General features: G+C 45.5%; 1 pseudogene; it reads right to left on the bottom strand.

Annotated features, from left to right (window-relative positions):
• Nucleotides 1-7076: 7076 nt before the first annotated feature.
• Nucleotides 7077-8931, bottom strand: LOC102866395 (annotated as a pseudogene).
• Between the last annotated feature and the right edge of the window lie 877 nt (nt 8932-9808).

Below are 9808 nucleotides of genomic sequence, written 5' to 3' on the forward strand. Positions count from 1 at the left end.
TATATCTACTATTTTAATATCTGTTTCTCATGCCACATATATGTAACCTTATATTGAATTCTCCATAGTCACCTGTTGGAAGAAGAAAAAAAAATAAATAATCTGGTTAACTATTAGCCTGAAACTAAGGAAGACTTAGACTTCTATGATGTCATACCTCACTATGGGGAAGTAAGAAAGGAGCAGGTTCCTAGGAGTGAATATGGTTACACATAAAAGGAAAAATGGTCAAAATTATTACAGGTAGTAACTAATAGTTTGATTGGTTAATTTTGGATTGTGAGAAACTATTGTATTGTTCTAAAAACATCTGAGACAGAAATCTTTGTGAATGTGGATGTGTAAGATGTTCAAATGGAGAATGATTTTATTTCACATAAATGTCCCCTCTTAGCACATCCATTGCATAAGTGATTCTTTTTGGGGTTTTTAGCATTTTCAGTATTATTATTTTTTTTTATATTGGTTTATATTTGAAAGTCATATACATTGTGTTTCTTTTATATGCATTGTGTTCCATGCATTCTTTCTTTCACACTGTTTCACATTATCATTTCCATGCATTGTGTTTTGTAAAAATAATTACCATTGATCCATGTCCACACATAGGTGATTTGTAATGAAGTGTTTCATATGTAAATATGTTCTATGAATGTAAATTACTTTCCCAATCCAGCTGGTGCCTGTACAATGAGTTCAGAAATAAAGCGGCAATGATGGCCAAATGACGCAATGCACAGGCACGCCAAAGTGAATTTTCCCATCACGAAGCAGATCCATCACCAGTACTGATTGTCTAAACAGCCAATAGCAGACACTAGTGATGATTTTTAAATTGGCACCATAAACGAGAGGCGAACAATCAGTTAATTCACTGGAGCTTGATTACCATGGTTCCCTTCCATTATGGCAGGGGCAGCAAATTACAGAAACACCTTGTGGAATGAATTTGTCTTGTACCCTCATTACTTCTTTCATCGATATCATCTCTAGATTCAGTTACTATAGTTCATTATCACATTGGTTCCCCTAATACTGTCTTCTGACCAAGATCTTTTTTGCAACAAAAGTATCACATTGATGAAATAATACTTTTCGGATTTATATACCTGTCACCCAGAAGCAACTATATTCAATAAGACTGAATGATACTGTAGTATTCGATACTAAAATGCATATAATGATTTTCCTCATATATTTAATAAAATCTCAGAGTTATAGAGATACCAAGAAAATTACTTTCCATTTTCAAGTTCTAAAATTTAGAACTTGAAATGTAAATCTTGTAAATTAAAATTGGACTCTGATGGTATTGTACATAGGAAGTTATGCTACTAATCCAAAGAGATATATGCTCTCTGGTGGTTCAAATCCACCAATAACTCCTCTGGAGAAACGCAATTTCCTCCCACATGATTTATAGCCTTGGAAAGCCATTGAAGGGTCAGCTATGAGTCAGTTCTGACTCCATGGCACTGTGTAAGAGAGTGAGTTAAATGAAAACACAAAGGCATTAAAATCTGTATTTTTAGTTTCACAAATTAAAGTCTAGAGTTGAAAAAATTCCAAGTAAAAAATCATCCTTCTCTGAATTGCCTTGTTAACTTCTGTTTTAGCCACAACCCTCTATGAGATGGATTGAGTCAATGACTGAGGTAATCGGGATCGGTGTGTTGGAGGCAGTGTGATTGGCACAGGATAGAGCAGGGTTTAGGGCTGTTGTACAGCGCTGAGTCACAAATAACTCGACAGCACATAACAACAACAGTTCTTTCAATAGTCTTTGTGAAGTAGCTTCAGATGCTTGAGTCTCTTTCATTGGAATCCATGCACACCTTTTTTAATGTGCTTGGATTAATTTAATGAGCTTCAATTTTGAAGGATTTAGAGATCTGTTAGACCCAAGATTATCGCAGCGCTAAACCCACACTAAAAATGTTTTGCGAACAAGTCATTCTAGCTCCTCTGTCATTATCCTAACCAAAGTTATCTTCCCAGGACCCAATATTTAGCATTGCCAAAAATCATAGCTGACATACAAACTTTCAGAGGGCGGGAGAAAACAGGATTGGCTTCAGCTTCACCAGGATGTTAGTAACAAGTCTATAGTCAAGAATGTAGACCTTGAGCATTTATAATCAAGAGGAAAGGAATATTATTCTCTTGTTTGAGGATAATTTATGGGACATTTGTCAATTTTGTAGAATTGTGCGTATATTTACCACATCTGGGGTAAAAGCTGCTTGTTCACTTTTGTCTTTTTTCTGCCTCTTTCTTTTTTTTTTTACCCTACAAACCTTTGTGTCCAGGGCTAAGTTTCAAAAGATAGCAGGGAGGGAGCTGCTTTCCTATGTGGGAATCCTTGATCCAGAAGCAGGTCCTCGAAGAATGATTTAGCACCAGGCTCCCCACCAATGCGCGGGTGCTTGACAGGCAAGGGGGCGCCATTCTGGTCACTCCCCGTGTTTCCAGGACAGAGGGTGAACCACCTCAGGCCTGAGGGCAGGACCACCTACACAAGACGGATCAAGGTCCCTAGGTGCTGATTTATTGTTCGTTCTTCTTTGGCAGGAGGTGAGGGCAAGGATGGAGGGGTGAGGGGTGGGAGATTCTGACTTAAGGCTGGAGGGCTGAGGATGAGTAGGGGCGAAACCACAGGGTTGCAGAGTTTGGTGGGTGGAGGGAGGGGTGAAAGGAAATGGGAATGATCTGGATGAAAACACAGGGTAATGATTGCCAAGGTCCAAAGGTGATTAATTTTCTAAAAGATAATGCATGAAAATGATTGTATGAAACATAATGTGAATGAAAAATAGTGTGAAACACAATATACAGGAGCTTTGTAAACAAATCAATAACAGTAATAATAAAAAATACACCCAAAAGAATCCCCAAATGAACAAACAGCTGCTTACTTTTGCTGCTACTCTTTGAGATGTGTTTAAGCAATTGCTCCCTTTTGGCAAAGATTGAATACGTGCTATAACAGCCACCTGTGTTTCCAGTTCCACTCTTTCCTTTGAACTTTTTGAACCTGAATTTTCCTTTGAATTTTTTAAACTTTCCTCTGAGTTTTTCTTCTTAGAACTTAGGGCTGGATGTTCTCTCTCATGTTACCATCAAATTGATTCCAACTCATTAAGACACATGTATGTCAGTCAGGAGAACTATGGTCCAAAAGATTTTCAGTGGCTTTTTTTCAGAAACAGAATTTTGTATTTGTTTCCTAGGTACACCTGGGTAGACTTGAACCGTCAATCTTTTGGGCACAGCTGAGCATATTTTCCATTAACATTAAAAAGGGACTCTGTATAATGCTATAGCTCTTTTATAAGGAAATTGTTTTTTGCAAGAAACCTGAGCCTAAGTAAAGTTTCTTCTTCATTTGTATTTGTCAACCCCAAATCCACTCGAAAGCATGTGGTTATAAATCCAAGGCTCGATCTTTCACAATCTCCTCATCTGTCCTGAATATAAACCCTGAATTTGGGTCAGCCAGGGTGCCTTTGCCTCCTTAGGTCTGGACAGATTGTATATAAAGTTAGCATATTGTAAAAGGAGCAAGGTAACATGGAGAATTCTAAATCTGACTTCTCTTAATTCATAAAGGAGAACTATCCCCATCAATAACATCCAACCAATAAAATAATCCCTTCGTGAGACATAGTTCCCCCATGCTCCTGAGGCATCTACTTCTACTAATCACAGGGTCCAATATTCATTGCAAGTTGTGGCATTTATTTAGGAAATAGGTTAGAGGTGGCAGAGAAAGGCAAAGGATTTCACACAGGGAAAGTCCACATTCAGTCTAGCAGCACATATTCAAGTATCCTCTGGTTTCCTCAATTATCCAGCAAGCCTCATCTCATAGTGTAATGAAGTAAAAAGTAAACTCTTCTGGCTCCATCTCCAATCAAGCTATGCCTTACTAGTCTATCCATAGTCTGGCCCCACAGCTATTGATGTAGAAGACATTGATCAATGACGAATCATGGGTCTACAGTGGAGGCAGCTGGAGACCATGCCCACAGAGGGGGGATAAGGCAATGGCTAGACCGTTTTTAAAAGTCATACCACCACACATATTTCCAAAATGCTCTAACACATTGAAATAATACACCTTGCAATTTTAAAGCATAAAGTATGATTTTGAGAAATTATGTCAAATGCTTTTACAGATTTTCCTTACTTACAATCATATTCGTGCTGCAGTTATGGCTGTGGAATAAGTTAAACAGCCTGCAGTTGTACTCGGAAGCAATTCAAACCTGTGATCCAAGAGATTAATGCACTTGGCTACTAATTAAAGTATCGTAGGTTTGAGTCTACCCCTATGCTCCTCAGAAAGATGTGGCAACCTACCTCCAAACCAAAAGTCATTTAACAGTCAGCACAGTTCTACCCTGATATAAATGGTATGGCCCTGAGTTAGAATCAAGTCTACAGAAATAGTGTGTGTGTGTGTGTGTGTATGTGTTTGTTTAAAATTCAACTGCATTTTCCAGATTCTACAGAACTACAAGGTCCCTGCTTGCTTGCCAGGCTGTTTGCTTCCTTTCTGAGTCCTAATCTTTGCATAAGCCACAGATTTTTATCACCTTTGAAAAATTTATAGTGAACAACTTACATAATTCAATTCAAATGGCTAAGGAAATATGAGAAATTAGAAACTCACATAACAAAAGGAAAATATTGTTGTTATTTTTGTTGATGTTACATGCCATCCAATTGACTGTGACTCACAGCAACCTATGAACAATAGTTCTGAATTCTGCACTATCCTTATCCAAGCTCACTGTTCCAGTACACTTGGCCTTGTTATGAGAAATACTGTGTCAATCCATCTCATCCAGGGTCTTCCTCTCCTTCATGCACCCTTTACCCTTTTGAGTATATCCTTCTATAAAGACTGGTCGCTCTTGGAAACATGTCAACAATATGTGAGCTGGAGCTTCAAAATCCTTGCCTCTAAGGAGAAAACTGGTTTACCCATTCTAAAACAGACCTATTTGTTCTCTTAGCAGTCCATGATATATTCAACACTCTTTTCTAGCATCACAACTCAAACATCAATTCTTCTGTCATCCTTAGTCATTATCCAGCTTTCTGATGCAAAATGAAAGCAAAATTGAAAGGGGGAAAGCAGGGGGAGAAATTACAGGCATAAAAGCCCAGGAAATACAAAGCAAAAAGGCAAAAATTAAATCAACAAAAATTTTTTTATAATAAAATTTGAGTATGGATAATATTGTTCATTTAAAAAGAGGAGGAGATATTTCCCCACCCCATCTATAGGTTTCCATTTAAACACACAAAATTTTCTTTTTAGAAGGTCCCATTCATCCACTTCCTCTTCTAGAGGTAAGATTTAAGTTAGACTTAAAAGTCTATTCATGACATAGATTGAGGATTCTAGATTTGTTATTTTTTCTCTGATACACTTTGTATATTTTCATTTTCCCCTCAACAGATATGGTCGAGGGGGGCAGTCCCCACCTTGGGGCTGGGGTGCAGATAGGGGGGTGGAAAGAAGGGACCCAGGCCCAAGTGGCACCGCACAACACACACGTCTGCAAAACCAGCTGCTTTCATCTTCTCTTCTCTTGAGGCGTCCATCACCTGTAACAGTCTAGAGTTGATATATATAAAACATGATCAGAGATATAAATTAACAAATACAAGGCCTCACATTACATGATGTGAAAAGGCTAAAAACAGTGATAGAAACTACATTCATAAAAGTGCATCGTCAACATATAACGAAGGCTTTGGCTTGTTCAGTGCCCATGGGATGTGGGCATGGCTGGCGATGAGCTACCTGGCGCTAATCCCCAGCTCCCTGGAGACACCTGTCCCTGGGCACTGGTTTGATTTTCTTAAATGACAACTCCCAAGGAAACTGAGTGCCGGGGGAGGAGCTTTAGCAAGAGGCACATTTCGGAAGGGAGGGGCCGGAAGAAAGGACCAGTGCCCAGGCTGAGGTAAATGTGGCCAACTTTATGCTGCTGAGATACTGGTTTCCTGCCCCTGCTGCCATCCTTTCCCCGAGAGGAGCATGGAAGGCAGGGCTTGGAGCCCTTACTTGAACGGGCCAGGCTGGCTAAAGAGGCAGAGCTGGCGAGCTGCACACAGATGGGCGCACACACACAGGCTTGCCACAGGCAGTGGGGCAAGGGCTCTGGTCCAGCTAGGTCACAACTCAAAGCCTGCCTGGTTGTCCAATGTCCCGCTCAGGCAGGCCAGTCAGTGGGGTCCAACGCGTGCTTTAAGCTGTCCATCCTTCCATCTCAGCCAGGGGCACTGGCCCAGCCCACACCCAAAGCTGGGTATGCAGAGCCCAGAGGGCTCACAAGGTCTTCAGTTTAGAAACTCGGTACAGCAAAGAGTGACTCCCTACTTGTTAAATAGAGACAATTGCATTGACAAAACTGGGTCCCCCCCCCCTCTGTGAGATTCCACATCTCACAACCCCGCCTGGGGGCAGGATCACATGGGCAGGCAAGACAGGTGCCTCCTTCCCTGAATAAGGCAGCATAACATTTGCTTCATTCGTCTTTGGTAAAGGACAGGACTGGCAAAGCTGGCCTGGGGGCCGAGGGCCAGGGGCCGAGGGCGGCCCACCTGGACTTCCATTGCTTTAGGGGAATGCTGATTGACCTCAGGCTGGGTGGCCTCACCCAGCCAGGTGACTCCTGTGGTGGCCTCCAGAAACAAAGTAACACTCGGAACGAAAACAACACTGTTCCCACCCTGCACCCTGCAACTCGGACCTCAGCCCAACTGCAGTGTCGGGACACAGCTCCAAGGCTGGGCCTGTGGTCGCTGCACATGGTGTCTGAACCCCTCCACTCTGCGCTCAGGACGCAGGAGCTCTTCGGTCTGGCAGGCTGGGGGCTCCCAGTCCTTAAGGCTCCTGCCCTGGCTCCCAGCCCTGGGGCAGAAGAGGCCCAGCAAACGCTGGCTGGACCGTGGCTCTCGAGTCCACAGCCTTGTCTGGGTGAAGCAGCAACTTGTCGAGCCCCCAGCAGCCCCTTGCCCACGCAGTAGGGGTGGCCAGCAGCAGCGTGGCCTAGAGCTCAGTGCACAAACTGTGCAAAGTGGTGCTTGAGCAGCTCCTCGGCCGAAGGCCTCTGGTGGGCCTCCACAAAGATGCACCTCAGAAAGTCCCACCCGTGTTCGGAGATGTGCAAAGGCAGCTGAGGGTTGGTGGGCTGGGTGGCAATTTTGAAGATGGCAGCCATGGCTTCATACTCTGCCCACGGTGGTTTCTCTGTCAGCATTTCCACCACTGTGCAGCCCAAGCTCCATACGTTGGCTTTCCTTCCATAGCCCTCACCGCTGATCACCTCAGGGCTCATCCAGTATGGTGTCCCAGTAACGGAGCGCAAGCCTGTCCCTGACATGCAGATGGTCTGCAGGCGCTTGCTGGCCCCAAAGTCCTCCAGCTTCACATTCCCAGCAGAGTCTCGGAGGATGTTGGCTCCCTTGATGTCCCGGTGAACGATCATGTTGCTGTGCAGATAGGACATGCCCTCCAAGATCTGCCGCTTGTACTTGCGGGTCACACTGTCAGAGCTCCATAGGCTTTTAACTGGTCTTTCACCGAGCCCCCCCGCATGTACTCCATGAAGATGGTCAGTGTCTTCTCGGCGCTGTCCCGCAGATAGCCATAGTACTACACGATGCACTCGTGCTGCAGGTTCTTCAGCAGCTGGATCTCACACTCCAGAGCGCTCACCTCCTTGCTTGTCTCAGGACTATCTGGGTCAAACTGGACCTGCTTGGAAGCAAGTTCACGTCCTGTGTCAACGTCATAGCACAAATAGACACGGCCGAAGGCACCCTGACCCAGCAGCTTCCCTCGGCGCCAGTTGATGGGGGCACTAGGAGACTTGGTTGGCACAGTCCTCTCCTGAACAGAGAGGGTGTTCTCGCTATCCGCACTCCGCAGGCTCCCCTGGGGGTCCAGGTACTGCGTGGCCAGACCCAGGTTCTTGCCGTTCATGCTCAGAGAGCAACTGGAGGGCACCAGGGTGAACAGGTTCCCTTGATGGTGCCTTATCCGTGGAAACGTCCTTCGGCCATCACTGTAGTCCTTGTGGTGCACTGACACATGGGATAGGTTCCACTTTTGACTCCTTTGTCATAAAGCTGAGTTTCCCGATCTGAGTACTCCTGCCTATTGTCAGGGAAGCTCTGGGCTCGGGACATTCGTGATTTCCGGAAGGTCTGTGGACCTGTCCAAGGACTGGCAGCTTCCCGACAGTTTTCAGCACCGCTCAGAGGACCCAGCATGCACTGCTCGCTGGTCTCTGGGATGGACTCCCCCTCACTGTTGATACTGGTGTAGGACCCTTGTAGGGCAATGCGCTGTCGCTGCTCAGGTAAGTAGCCAGGGGGAGGTGAACTTCAGTCAGGATTCTGGGAGCCGACCGAGAGGTGCCTGCTTCTGGGCTCAAGGGGCTGGTAGACAGTATTTACATCCCCCGCTGACTGTGAAGCCTTGATCCGGACCTGCCTGGAAACTCCAGAGTGGGGTGAGGAACTGGTATGGTTCCTGTCCTGGGACAGCAGCAGTATACTAAGGCTTTTCATGCTTAAGCTTCCGTCCAAAATATCAATTGCCTTATCAAGATCATCTTGGTTTTTCAGCAGGATGGAGAGCTCATTGTTCATATAATGTAGCTCAAGAGGCTGCCCAAATACTGCTGCCACCTTGTGCTCCACATCTTCCTATCTCACAGGCGGGCTGAACGGTATGATTCGCCTCTCCCCACTGTGCTCAAACTTGATTCTGACGTCACTCCGCCTATTTGGGTGGCCCGTATCCTTGTTCTTCATGGTCTCACATCCAGGCACCGGGGAAAGTCGGCTCATCTGGAGGGCCACCAGATCCTTCATGATCGAGTCCAATGCTTCTTGTTCATCCATGGTGGCGATGGCGGCGGTGGTTCAGACCCTGAAGTGTCACCTCCGCAGCCAGAGCTGCATGCCGGGGGCCTGGGCAGTGGGGACGGGAGCGGGCCTGGCTCCGCGCGGGGGATGCGGGCTGGGCACGGGGCCCCCGCCGCCTCCCCAGGCTCTGGCTCCGGCCGCAGCCGGGCGCTGTGGCATGGGCAGGGCGGCCCGCTACATCCCCGGTGCCCCTCGGCTCGGCCCAGCCCTGCCTCGGTGGCGCCGCCTGGCCCGCCCCATCAGTCGCTCCTCCGGCCACCGCTCTCCACCTCAGGAACGCTCTCCTTGATCTCTTTTGATAGCTGCCTCCTGGTCCAAGTATAGGTTTCACGTAAGAACAATCAAATGTTCTGAGATTGCCATTCTTCTCAGAGTCAGCCACAGTTTGTAGTGATCCACACAATCCAAGTACCTTTGCATAGTCAATGAAACACAGGTAGACATTCCTCTGATACTCCCTGCTTTCAGTCAAGATCCATCTAACATTGGCAATAATGCCCCTAGTACCATAGCCTCTTCTAAACCCAGCCTGCACTTCTGGTTGTTCTCTGTTGATGTGCTGTTCCAGTCGGTTTTGAATAATCTTGCTTGCATGTGATATCAAAGATACTGTTTGATAATTTCCATACTCTGTTGGATTGCCTTTCTTTGGAATGGGAACAAATATAGATTTCTTCTAGTCAGTTGGACAGGTTTCCAGATTTCTTGGCACAATTTGGTGAGCACATACAGGACAGCATCTGTTAGTTGAAATATGTCAATTGGTAACCCATCAATTCCTGGAGCCTTGTTTTTTGCCAGTTCCTTCAGGGCAGCTTGGACTTCTTTCTTCATCACCAAAGACACTTGTTAT

Source organism: Elephantulus edwardii, unplaced genomic scaffold (genome assembly GCF_000299155.1).
Source record: "Elephantulus edwardii isolate Elephantulus edwardi_28Jun2011 unplaced genomic scaffold, EleEdw1.0 scaffold00180, whole genome shotgun sequence".
Classification (NCBI taxonomy): domain Eukaryota; kingdom Metazoa; phylum Chordata; class Mammalia; order Macroscelidea; family Macroscelididae; genus Elephantulus; species Elephantulus edwardii.